Source organism: Panthera uncia, chromosome C2, assembly GCF_023721935.1.
Source record: "Panthera uncia isolate 11264 chromosome C2, Puncia_PCG_1.0, whole genome shotgun sequence".
Lineage (NCBI taxonomy): Eukaryota > Metazoa > Chordata > Mammalia > Carnivora > Felidae > Panthera > Panthera uncia.
Genome location: NC_064810.1, coordinates 60,073,472 through 60,086,909, shown reverse-complemented (window position 1 = coordinate 60,086,909; position 13,438 = coordinate 60,073,472). Strand labels below are relative to the sequence as shown.

The 13,438-nt window shown below is 34.7% G+C and overlaps 1 protein-coding gene across 50 annotated transcripts in view; it reads left to right on the top strand.

Annotated features, from left to right (window-relative positions):
* Window positions 1-13,438, top strand: part of ZBTB20 (zinc finger and BTB domain containing 20) — a 769,297-nt gene that overhangs the window by 153,947 nt on the left and 601,912 nt on the right. For 24 of the 50 annotated variants that reach the window (XR_007457485.1, XR_007457486.1, XM_049629401.1 and 21 more), the window contains 2 exons: window positions 8,255-8,311; window positions 11,319-11,384. The exons of 15 other annotated variants lie outside the window; for them this stretch is intronic. The gene's annotated coding sequence lies outside the window, so the exon portion shown is untranslated. The remainder of the gene's footprint in view (window positions 1-8,254; window positions 8,312-11,318; window positions 11,385-13,438) is intronic. 11 more of the 50 variants (XM_049629382.1, XM_049629406.1, XM_049629407.1 and 8 more) reach the window with 3 other exon arrangements.

The following is a 13,438-nucleotide window of genomic DNA, read 5'->3' as shown; positions in this document are numbered from 1 at the left end:
ATTTCTAGTACTGTTTAAAATTGGAGATGGATTGTGCTGAATCTTCCTCTAGCTGGATATAGGTTTTATTGTTTTTGTGTATTGCCTGGTTCCAGACATCCAGTCTGTACTGGCAAAGCTGCTTGATGAGTAGAGGCCACCAACATCGTTGCCCTGACTGCTTACATACCTGCCATGAATAATAGATTTGTCAGCTAGTTAATCACTGCATTGTAACTGTCTCTGTTCCTTCTTAGCAGATCACTGCCCAGAGAAGTTTAAGTTCCCCTGTAACACAAAGCTTCTATTATGTGTCTATACCTGCATTTATTCGTATACCAAACATCTATTCTTCTTTTTGCAAATACTGATAAATAAGACATGTCACACTTTGTTGACAATTCTTAAATTACATGTTAAACAACATACTTTTCCCCCTTACTATATTCATCTACCTTTCACCAATTTACTTCCATGCATGTACTAATTAACTTTTATTCATTAGTAATGGGATTTGGTCAAGGAAATACTAACAGCTACCTCACAATTCACAGTTTTATAAGTTTCTCATTGAGATTCTAATTATTTGGGGTGAGTACTATAAGAGAATGTCATCCTTTCCCCAAAAATGTTTATGAACAAAGGAGATAGACTAAAACCCAAAATAATCTTAAAAGGCTCTTGCTTGATGTTGCATTGTTTCTAGAAATGAGAACAATTGACCTAATGTTATACAGTTAGAATCTTTAATTTCAGGGAGTTGGAGTTGATAATTTAAACTTGATGCTGGGGTTAACGCATATAATGATCATCTAATGTTCTTTGAAGAATTTTATGGAATATTAAATCTGTTAGACTGTCTCTTATCCTACAGAAAAAAAAACCCTGAAAATAAATATATTTCCTAATGGAGTTAAAATACATAAATTTCCAGTTTCAGTATTTATAATTTGACCATATCTTCTCTCTAAATGGCTTTTAGCCCCTTTGGAAATTGTGTTCTCTCCTTTAAGTTTACACTGCTTTATTCTGCAAGCTCAAGTAATTTGAGACCTTACTGGTTTGAAAAGATTAAGGCAGCTTCCAGAGTAGCCTACTATATAACCTAAGTACCAGTTCCTCTGAATAGGATTCATTTACCTTCATTTCCCTTGCAAGCTTGTATTTATTAATGAATAAACTACACTCATGAAACACACTGCTAAATAGATCAGTCAAAAGGTACCAAGAAAAACCGTGAACATTGTCCAAGATATGTAGGGGATTTGTGTTTCTTGCCTAAATGATGATTTCATTCTTCCTCCCTATCTACCATCCCCCCTAATATCCAGGTCTCTCTTTGTATCCTTTAGTGATGACAAGATGTTTTTTATTCCTCTAATGAAGTGGGAAGCAGATTAACATGCTTTCTTCTTGGGAATTAGATTACTTATTGTAGTAGTGCTCAACATATCTTTGTAATACTCCCCAACCCCTACCCACAACTAATTAGTGACTTTCAGAATTAGGGAAAATCTTGGTTGTGTGGTGGCTCTATATTTACCAGTGATCAAGGAAGTGTTACTAATACACTTGTCAGTATTAAAAAAGAATTAAGTAAATAAAGGGCCAGATGGCCGAGCCCAGGACCTATCAAGAACCCAGTATGTGTGGGCTGGTCCAATGGAATGACAGAAGCACATTACCAGGCTAAGTGGAATCAGAGTTAGGCTTTCACTTATAAGAAAAAGGACGTTTTTCAAGTGTGTTTTCTTATGATATAGTGATTTGCATGTTTAGACCTCATTTGTAGTAGTAACATTTGACAGTATATACTTCCCTGTACATCAAGAGCCAGGAATGTTTACATACATCAGAAAAGACTCTGGGAATAGGACATAGTGGCATCAAAGTAAAGCAATTACCATGTAAGCACTTTTGCTGGTCCAGAGAAGAATCCTGCTTTGTTCTCTCATGCAAACCTATGTGTTTACTATTATAACTTACTTATTACATTTTTATTTTAATTGAATATTTATTTCCTCCAATAGACTGTATGGCTTATGATATAAGGAACCTGGTTATGTGGTGGTTTTTATAGTGTATGACCAGATGAGGATCAAATAAATATTTTCTTAGTGTTTTGTTATAATAAGAGCATTATAATAGTGGTTATAATAAGATTAATTTAAGCTGAAGAAATTGAGAAAATAAATTCCCTTCCTTTCCTATGAGTTAATTGTCTTTACATGTATGCATATATAAACATCTTGTTTCCTACTGTAATTTCCATATTTTTCATTTTCCATTTAATTTATTTTATCTTGTAACTATGTACCATTGGAAGCTGTTTTAAATCTTTTTGGTTTCTGGGACAGATAGATGGATCAGTGAATTGCTGGGTAGGTAAATTGACCAAATAGAATGTACATGCTTTTAGATTTCTCTCCCCATTGCCACACAAATAATGGAGAGAAGGTTTGCTAACCATAGGCCTCCCATCTTCCTTCTCTCCATGCCTTCTTTCCTACCTCCAGCAAATACTTATTGAATGTCTGCTCTGTGCCAGGAACATCCCAGGTGTTAGATATAACTGCCAAACAATAGAGACATAGTCCTTATTCCTGTGAGGCTTACCATCTAATAGGAAAATATAATAAACACATAAATAAACATTACAAACATAGATATGTAATTAAGTGACTTATTTTGCTGGACTTCTCAATTCTGGTGTGGGTTAGGGAATTTATAGTGGAGAAATTATCTTCAATGACTGTCCTTATTAATAATAGTAGATCACTTCTAGATTAAAAAAATTGCACAGGCACCTGGGTGGCTTAGTTGGTTAAGCGTCCAACTTCGGCTTGGGTCATGATCTCATGGTTCATGGGTTCAAGCCCCACATCTGGCTCCATGCTGATAACTCAGAGCCTGGCATCTGCTTTAGGTTCTGTGTCCCCCTCTGTACCCCTCGCCTGCTCATGCTCTCTCTCCCTCTCTCTCAAAAATAAATACACATTTAAAAATTTTTTTTTAAAAATGCAGGTTGGCCAAATTGTTTCAGATTATGTTTTATGGGATGGGTGGCCTTGGAATGAAAATAGATGAAGCAATATTTGCTTTAAAACATAAATAAAACGGTTTTGTAAACCAGGCTTAATATATATGATGTAGGTGTTTTCAAATCTCAGGTTGAAAAATCATGGAAATTTCTAGTATTTTTTAAATTACAAAATATTATTTCTTATAAAGATTGTTTATTAATAGTCCAGAGTTTACCTGTTAATTGGGTTATAGTAATGGTGATAAAATAGTAGCTGATCGAAATGTATATTTTTCCTTACTCTCTTTGGACATGTGTGTGGAATATTTTTGTCTTCTGATCAGATTGTTCATTATGCTCACTTTGGATGTGTGTACTGTTTGGCCTTCAAGCCTTGCATGCTCATTCAAAGGCATTCCAAGTCATTATGCTGGACTTCAGCCTTGTTCAGTAAAAAGGCCATTTCCTCCATCAGCTGTCCACTTGGACATACATCCTTTTTACTCTCAAAAAGATTTTATATGCATTCAGAGTATATTAGATGGATTTGTCAAATTACTCACAGATAATCAGTTTTTTAAAGTTATAATTTGAGCTATGACCTCTCAAACTGTGAATTATAAGGTTTGACCCTTTGGTTCACTGTTTGACACAGCAGCCATTAATTATAGTTTTTAAAGGACATTTTATTTCAGTTAGAATTTGTGTTATGAAAACAGTTTAAGTATTTTTTCTTTAACTTTCAGGAATAAATGCTGACATGTAAATGTATGTGTATGTGTTTACATATATATTTATTTATTGTATTTATATAATATATAATAATATATATTTATATATTTAATTTATAATATAAATATATATTTATATTTGAATATGCTATAATATATTGCATAAGCATGCTATAATCAAGTGTATTTATGCATATTTCTACAAGTACATTAAGTCTGTTATACATACCCATAAAGATTTTTCTATAATAACCTGTGAGTTAACACAAAGATCAGACTCATTTTATATAACTCTGGTATCAGGAGGAGACTGACTTTTTATTTATGTATGTTTATCACGGTGATGGAGACCTTTTTATTATTTGAATCTAGGCTTTTTTCTTTTCCTTAAGCAAGGGTACAGAAGTGGGTACCTACCTATGAGTGGCCAGTGTCTGACAGTAACTTGAAAGTCCTCTAGATGGTTCAAAGTAGCTTGATGGAGAAGAATATAAACTAGTCAGGTGGTTTTCACAGATGTGCATAGCTCAGAGTACTGAGATTTTCTGAAAAGGACATAGCAGAAAGGTCTGTTTAGCTAAGTGTAGAGAGACATCCAGATGTATGGATCTTTTTCTGATTAAGTATATAGCTTAGAATGTATTCTTTTTCTTTTAGACCCATGAGTTTGTGATTTTTAAGGAAATGTTTACCTCTTTTTTTTTCTGAAAGCAAAAGTAAAGGCAGTATATACCAACTAAATGTAGAATTTTTAAGAGGTAAAACATTTATGAAACTAATTCAAAGCAAATTTTTATTTCACTAAGTACATTTGATCATTTTCAGATTTCTTAGGGATATGAATACCAGCTTTTCTCCCCACTAGCTTCGATTAATATATAATCAAACAATCTTTTAGATGGACACATTTTAGGAATTTTATTTTCCCATAGCAAATCATTCATTTTTTGAACTCAATCTAAGGGCTTATAAACACATTATAGGAGTTATTAAATTTGAAAATAGTTTTTAGAGATCAGTAGACTGAGAAAATTTCAGTTTAATTTTCAAGTTTTATACTGACCTCACCATTGTTTGATAAAGATTCACTTTTTCCTATTCTTCATATTACTTAAAAGCTAGTACAGGATGACATTAAAAATTATTTTTAATTAGGTCCCAGTCCACTTTTTGAGCCCCTGACTTCTAAAGTCCTCTCCTGCTTTTCCCACCTTGCCTCACCTTCTTTCCCTAAGCACATAACTCTTTCTGCCCACACTGCACTGTTTGCTGTCTTAACACGCTATGTTCTGTCATGTTTTATGCCTTTGTTCTTACAGTTCAGTCAGCCTGCTGTGGCCTTTCATGTGGCCCACAAAATGCTGTCTTTACCCTCTAATACAGAGTCAACACATACTTTCTCAGTGTTTCCTTCACATTTGCTCACATAAGTATAACACTTCTAACACTGTCTCATAGTTAGTTTTTAGTGATGCCTGTCTCCTTTCTCAGATGATAAGCTTCTTGAGGGAAGGGAATATGCCTTCTTCATTTTTGTGTTTATCTCAGACCAGGTATTCAATAAATTTTTCTTAAATTGATTTGTCTATCAAGGGAATCAGAGAAACTATATTATCAGTTGTACTCAGAATTTATCTACAACAAAAACATAGCAAAAAGGGATCCTTTAAAAAATATGTGTACTAAGTTTCCTTTGTGTCACTGCATGATTTCCTTTAGGTCTGAGTACTTGTTTTGGTGTTTATTTCTATAGCTCAGTGAGGAAATAAATGTTGTGTTCTATATGCTGGTATGCCTACAGGCATAAAGTTAAGTACAACTTTAAGACAAAAAAAATTTATTAGGAAAAAAAAAGGAGGAACAAACCAGTGACTTGTCAAGGCAGTTTCAGATCTTCACATGTGAAATAACATGAAGTCTTAAGAGTGTTTAATGCTCTATGATTTTATAGTAACCATTATTGATGATTGTACTTAGTTTGAAACAGCTTTGTATATGTATAGACTTACCCAGGATCTGAAATTTAGGCAATATTAGCCTCTCAAATGGATCTGTTTGGAAAGCATTATAAAATAATAGCTCCCTGCCCAAAGAAAGATGCTGCTGTATTCAGGCTGTACTCATTTAATGGTGTCTCAGCTGAAACAGGTGCCTTACTTGCTTTGTTCTCTAGAAGCAGCTTTATAGATTTAAGCACTGAGTATACAGTACACAGTGGCACTATTAACAAATCAGAATGAGGCCAAGGGAAAACTCATCTAGGATCCACACACCTAAATGCAGTTAGTAAACAGAGACACTAACTCTCATTAAGCATAATTAAACCTAATATTGACTGTAAACTGTTACTTACCTTAAACTTCTCTGTAGAGAGTGTGGAAAGGGATTAACCTAGCAGATTGGGACATTAATTACTACCTCTTTCACATTAAAGTTACCACCAAGAAGGGCTATATTCATAAATAAAACATAGAAGGGATTGAGAGACTGAAAATATGTAAATTTACTTTATAAAAAGGAAAGAAAAGCCTAAATTAAAAAAAAAAAATAAGTGAGCTGTGAGCGATGCCAGCCCCAGCAAAATGGAACTCTGGCTAATTACTACAAAAAAATAGGCTGAAATAATCACAGAAATGTGTCCTTGCCTTCTGACTGACAGAATCTGCTTCACAGGAGACTCCAGTTCAGCTGAGTCCTCTCTTTTTCATGCGTAGCTCCCTCCACTGCTGAATCTAATGTAGGGTTTGAGGAGTCGATGAAGGGACTTGGGAGAAATAGAATTTCTTTCATACCCACCCCCCCAGTCATTTATAGCCCTTTACTTATGAAATTGATTATAATGATTATATAAATGTTGTTTGATTTGTCAGCAAGAAGGCATAGTGCTGTTTTTTGTTCAGTCAAAATGGTCTGGTAACTGGTCTCCTGCTACTATTTAATAATCTCCTTCTTGGGTGCAATCTAAAGAGTATGTTGTGAAGGATATAAAAATGTCAGCTAAATTTAAGATCGACTGTTAAGTTTTTATATTATGCTGCTGCCCCAAGAGGGGAGGCCAGGATCTGGGAGATAAGAATTTAAAGAGAAAAGCAAAGTAATGACAATACAAACTTATCTACCAGCCTCAGAATTGTCTTCAAAATCTGTCAGCCTGTCTTGCTTGCTGTGAACGTATTCTGTTTTCAAATACCTGTTTCCTATTTCCTTTCCAATAAGGAACCATACTCTGTACTCATTTCTGGACTTTCTTATTACTTCACCAGGGTGCATTTCTAATTCATGGAGCTGAGTCTGACCTAAAACCTTTCTTATGGTTGTAGAATTAAACCATAGTTTAGGTTTAACATATTAGGCTCCTAGTTAGGTCTTAGTGCTGTCATGCTAAATTTTATCTTTCAGGAGCTCATGAGCACCAGAGCAATATAGTTGTTGTGCATGTGGAAAAGGGAGCCTAGAGCATGTATTAAGCCCGGAGCATGTATTCATTTTTTTTTTTTTTTAGAGGATGTGAGGTTTAATTTTAGAATAAAACCCTTAATTTTTTCCCCTGAATTTAAAGCTAGTTTCACAGCTCACGAGATGAACTAATGAAACAGAAATAATTAATGGACGAAACTCTATCCTTCATTTCCCCCATTGAACAAAAATTCACAAACTGGTTGGATGACAGAGGATGAACAAAAACAGTGAGAGTAAGAGTACTTCTATCCTCTGTTCTTGTAACAATCGTGACATTACGAAATAACCATAACAATGGCACTCTTATTAATCAGACATATTTATACAGAATTAGTGTTGGCTTCTGCTCTATATTACCTTTAGTTTTACATGAACTTTTATTATCTGTGCATATCAAAAGAGACATGGTGAATGAACAAAGAAGCCCTGTTATGAGACAAGTATTATTTGACATTTTGGGAAGCTCTTATTATAGGGTTTCCTCCTAAGTGAGAACAACGGGAAGGTTGTCATTAGTTGCACTATTACAGACATTCTGGATTGTTAAAAACAGAAATGGAGCCCACTTTTTTCCTTGAAGAAGATTCATCAATTAGAACAATTCCAATGATCCAAGACTTCTGTGACTTTCCCCCCACACCCAGTCTTTCTCATTTCATCATGTGAAACAGTGAGCCTATAGGCATCTCTTAAGATCATTGTTTTCTCTTTGTTTACAGAGCTAGTTAGCTGTATGGTTCTCTTATTTTTTTTTTAAGATGCATAATCATTTTAGATTTCTGGAAAATCTCTGATTAAACCAAAATGCAGAAGTCTTGCAAGGTCGATAGCCCTACTGCAAACCGGATGCCTTTTATTTTCCATCCTAATAGAGAGAAGCTCTGAGTAAGTTCTTTTGAGGCCTTCTTTCCTGGCTTATGACAGGTCTGACTGGGAATTATGGTGAAAAAAGCATGATTATGAGTAATATTGAATCTCCTCTTAAAATCATTGGGCCTGGACTTTTATATTGACCAGTGGTCATGTTTTTGTTTTTGTTTTTGTTTTTTTGTTTTTTCTACAGCTTGGGATAAAATTTGAAGTCCAAAGAATAAAAATAACACTGTTGAAAAGAGAATGGGTGAGTCACTACAGTTGCAATGCATCAGCTGCCTGAATAAGAACAGTGATTCTCAAAGTGGAGGGAGTAGAGGTGGAATCACCACCTGTGGGGTCTTTTCAAATGAACCCCCCTCAGGTTGACAATTATTGGTGTAGACAATTGTCTAAGAGCCAAGATACTAGAAATTGATAATTTAGCTGCTATCATTCCTTTGAAGTTTAAATAGAGAGAACAGAATAAAGATTTTTTTATTGCAGTATTTCCCTGTACCCTCTGTTATATCTTCCTATCTTATGTTAACAGACACTGAGTTTGGGGGTTCAGTGAAAAAAAACAACAAACCCCCTAATAACATATAAATGTTAAGGAAGACAAAGGGGCTGCTAATTTTGGGGTTTAAACACCTGTAAAAGCAACAGGTGCCTGGGTGGCTCAGTCAGTCAAGCATCTGACTCATGGTTCATGAGTTCAAGCCCTGCATTGGGCTCTGTGCTGATAGCATGGAGCCTGCTTGGGATTCTCTCTCTCTATGTGTGTGTGTGTGTCTCTCTCACTCTCAAAAAAATATAAACATTAAAAAAAATGAACACTTGTAAAAGAACGCCAAGTTTTCTGAATGACACACACACACACACACACACACACACACACACACACAATCATTAAACTCTTTTTAATCACTCATCTATCCTGCACAGCAATAAGAAAGGACGAAACTGTTTTATACCATAAAACACTTAAACTGAATCCTTTTGAAAAAGGATTTGTTTTTAATTTCTAATTATTTCTATTATACAGTTTAAATAGGATGCTAGAAGGATAGGCAAAGTGATTTAATTTGTGGCTATTCTACTACCTCTAAGCAGGAGGATACTTAAAACCTATTTAAAACAGGAGAGATCATCCTTGTGTGGAATCAGGATATTCCTTGGCTGTGAATTCTAGGATGAAATGTTTTCTCATTATGGGGGCATTCACCAAACCCTTTATTTGACAGGATCACTCTCTATACCTTTCTTGATTTTTATAAGGCACTTATTGCCTAATCAGCACTGAAAGTGGTTCAAAGCAGTATATATTTTCACATTTCTTAAATCCCACACCAGATTATGAAGTGTGGGAGCAAGGAATGTATTATTTATAACTTCGTATCCTCGTTAGTGCTTTGGATTTTGCAGGTATGTACTGCATTTTTAGGTGATTCTTGTTTTTAATGTGGACAAGCTGAGGTCAGTGAAGAGAGTCACCAAATTGAAAGGTAATTCAGTGAACTTTTTTTTATATCAGAATATGATTCATCCTAATTTTCAAATATATAAAATTTTCAAGGAAATAAGTTCACCTGTGACTCCCAAATCACTAGTTTCCCCTAGTAGCCAATTATGTATATCCCACCTATGACCTCATCTAAAGCTAGTATACTCTGGGTTTGTACTATGTCTTTAGTAACAAATCCATCCTTTCATTCACTTAAAAACATTTATTAATGCTAACTATTTGTGAAGCATACAGATGAAAATATAGGGTGGCTGCTCTCAAGAGACCTGTGGGCTGCAGAGGTCTCAAATATAGTAGAATTCTGTAAGTATTAATAACTTAAGAGGGGCCTAAAAAAGTTACTATGGGAACATAGTAGGAGATCAAGGAAGAATTCATAAAGATAATACTTGAATGAAGGTATGAAAGGTGAATAGTAGTTTGATACATGAAGGTGAGGGGGGCACTGGCCGTATTGAGGAATGTTCTGGGAAAACGTAACAGTATGCAAGGAAGCCCAAAGGAATGGGAAAGCCTGACTGATTCATCTGTGTCTTAGTGTGGAAGTAAGAAGTAAGGCTAGATGGGTAATGTTGGTCAGATTAAAAAAGGCCATAAATCCTACACTAAGGAGATTGGATATCCTATCACTGTTGGTAAGTCAATGGAAGATGAATGTTAAGATGATATATTCAACAAACTAACTCTTATTGAGATCTCATTGGACATTTGACCTTGTGGAAGTAGTCACACTTCCTTCTTTTTGAAATGCTTTGCACCCTCATTTTCCATGGCCTCATACTCTCCTGATATTTTCCCTATGCTCTTTATTATTCCCTGATACCTCGTTTGCAGTCTTAGTCTCCATATCCAGCTATTGAATGTTGGTAATTATCAAGGTTAGATTCAAAGCATTTCTGTTGATGCCCAGCATTTGGGGCATCTTTGTAGCCACAACACATTGAGATGTTTTTGGAGAATGTACCATAATTCTTTCAAAGTTCTTTTGGGAGGACCGCATTTCAAAGATTATGGTTAAATACATATTCTTTTATTCTTTATTACTAAGTAATGTGTAATATTCAACATATGCCCATAGGGGAACTCATATGGTAACTTTGGTTGTAATTGTATATCTTATAAAATCTTACTGATGTTTATGTTTTAACCTTGGGCAGTTGTTAATCCTCATTGAATCTTAGTGTCTTTCTTTTTTAATGTTTATTTATTTATTTTAAGGGAGAGCAAGCAAGTGAGCACTGGAAGTGCAGAGAGAGGGAGAGACAGAGAATCCCAAGCAGGTTACATGCTGTCAGCACAGAGCCGGATGTGGGACTCAAAGCCATGAACCCATGAGATCACAACCTGAGATGAAACCAAGAGTTGGGTGCTTAAACCACTGAACCACCCAGGTGCCCCAGAATCTTAGTTTCTTAATCAGTAGTATATGGGGAGCCATCCCAGCTCTTTAAGATTTCATGATGCCGTGGTTTGCTATTTTACAATCTGAAGAAGTTAGTAAAGTCTAAAGGATATTCAGATGACACTTTGAATTCCATAGTCAAAGTTTATATAAAAATGTTTGTCTTTTCCACATCTACATTTCACACGTTGCTTCCTTTATTTAAGGTAATTCCATGCTTATGGAAATACATATTCTTAATTCTATGTTTGCTTAAAAATATTTTAGACAGTTTTGCCATGAAAGTTTATCAAAAACTTTTTGACAATCTGAATAGATTATGTATTCTGGTTTCTATACTTGCAGATATTCATTTAATACCACCAGAAGTCCAGGTGTGAAGTGTTCATTTAACTCCTGGGGGTAAGCTTTGTAGGTATCTTACACTTTTGTACATATTTCCCTTGTTTGTGTTTGGTTACCCACATTGCTTTTAAACCTGTTTTGTGTGATTGGTTGACATTGCCAGTGTACTTTCAGTACTCTGTGAAAATGGCCACTTTAAGTACATATTAAGTTAGATATTCACAGCACAGTTTTATTTTTGGTTGGTGCCCATTTGATGCTAATGATTGATCTAGATCTAGCTTATTAATTAATTTTAAAATGACCTTTGTATTTGTCATTATTTTGAAACTAGAATCTACTAATTTTTGTGCTCTAAATATATTTGAGGTGTGGGAATCAACTTAATGTTTTCCTACTCTGTGTGTGTGTGTGTGTGTGTGTGTGTGTGTGTTTACCTACATATTTTTGTTATCAATTTAGTAAAACTAATCTTTAAATTTTCCTACTTATTGGTAGTTAATTTATTACGTTGCCATACAAAAAACCAAAGAACTGAAACAACAACAAGAGAAAACACACTTCGTATTGGTGTTGCTGTTCCTTGCAAATGTGGCCTCATTTTCCTTACTTAGGTTCCTTACGCAATATCTAATGGAGGTTTTTTTTTCTCCAATTGGATAGTTTTTACTAAACACTTGCAATGTGTAATCTACCTGGATTATCCCCTCCGGCCTTTCACTACGTGGCCTAATTTTACTCATCTGAGCAATCTTTCCATTTAAAAAATAAATGGTCTTTCTCTCATATTTCTTTGTTCATTTTATCATTTAAACATATAGTGTGATAGTCTCTATTTCCACTTTTCTCTTCCTTTGTGCTCACGTTTTTAGTCCTTGACATTTTATTGTATAAAAAAGTAATTGTTTGAACAACCTTTGTGATTTTCTGTTTTAAAAACACTCCTTTTGGGGAGTTAGCTGGCTCATCTAGTGGAGCCTGCAACTCTTTATCTTGGGGTTATGAGTTCAAGCCCCACGTTGGACAATTTATTACAAATAAATAAATAAATACACTCCTTTAAGGTTTGCTTGTCTATCTCTAATTAATTGTCTATTAGTGTTCTTCAGAGAAAATGAGAGATCATTTCCTCTTAGGTTCTGGAAGGAAAATAGCTGAATAATTAAGAGTACTTATGACTTTTAGTTTTGGGTCTCCTTAAATTATGGTTACACATAGTTTGGTTCCAAGCTAGCCAGAAATGGGAGAGTTTGTGAAAAAAAATAAGTGTAAGATTACCATCTCTGGGTTATTTATAAATTCAGACTGTTTCTCTTGATATGTTCAAAATGTCTATTATTTCAAGCTTAAAATCTATTGAATAAAGACTTGATTCTGTTCTAAATGAGAAAAATTCCCCAACTCAAGTGAAAATGTAAATATTATACTCCAATAGGAAGCTACCAGCTGATACCATCTTCATTTAAAATTTTTTGTATATTATACTATTCCCTGATTCTGTGGGTAAGGATGGCAGATGAAGCATTATGAGCTGTTTATCACTGTCACACAAAGTCAGTCACAGGAAGTAAGAAATATTTGGACTCTAAAAAATATTACAATATAAATTCTTTAGACTAGAAACCATGATTTCTCTATGGATCTTTTCTGTGGAAGATCCTCCAAGGAGTAAATACTCAGTCAACATAAATTGATGGTGAAAATACCTAAAGTTTAGCTTTGAAAGGGAGCTTTTAAAATAAGTAATCTTGGTTAACTTTAGGGAAAATCTCTCTCCTGAAATGCTATGTATTGAAAAGCACAGATATTAGTGTGGAGGCACTCAGAGAAGAGTCCAATTTTAGTACATTGTGTGGGGAGTGACATGCGTGGAAGTCCATTAATAGCAATGCATGTTGTGTTCTTTTCATATTATTTTGCTAATGAATTTAGTATCAGATTGATGGGTGCTTGGAACAGAAGACAATTTGCAGAAGTAGTTAGAGCAGCTGTATATATCCCAGCTAAAGGCCTGCAAAGTGATCTCTATTGGACGTCAAGCTCTAGATAGAAAAGGATACTTGCAAACACTTGCTTCTCATCAAGTATGAATTGAACTAGCAACCTTTTTGTCTGTGGAT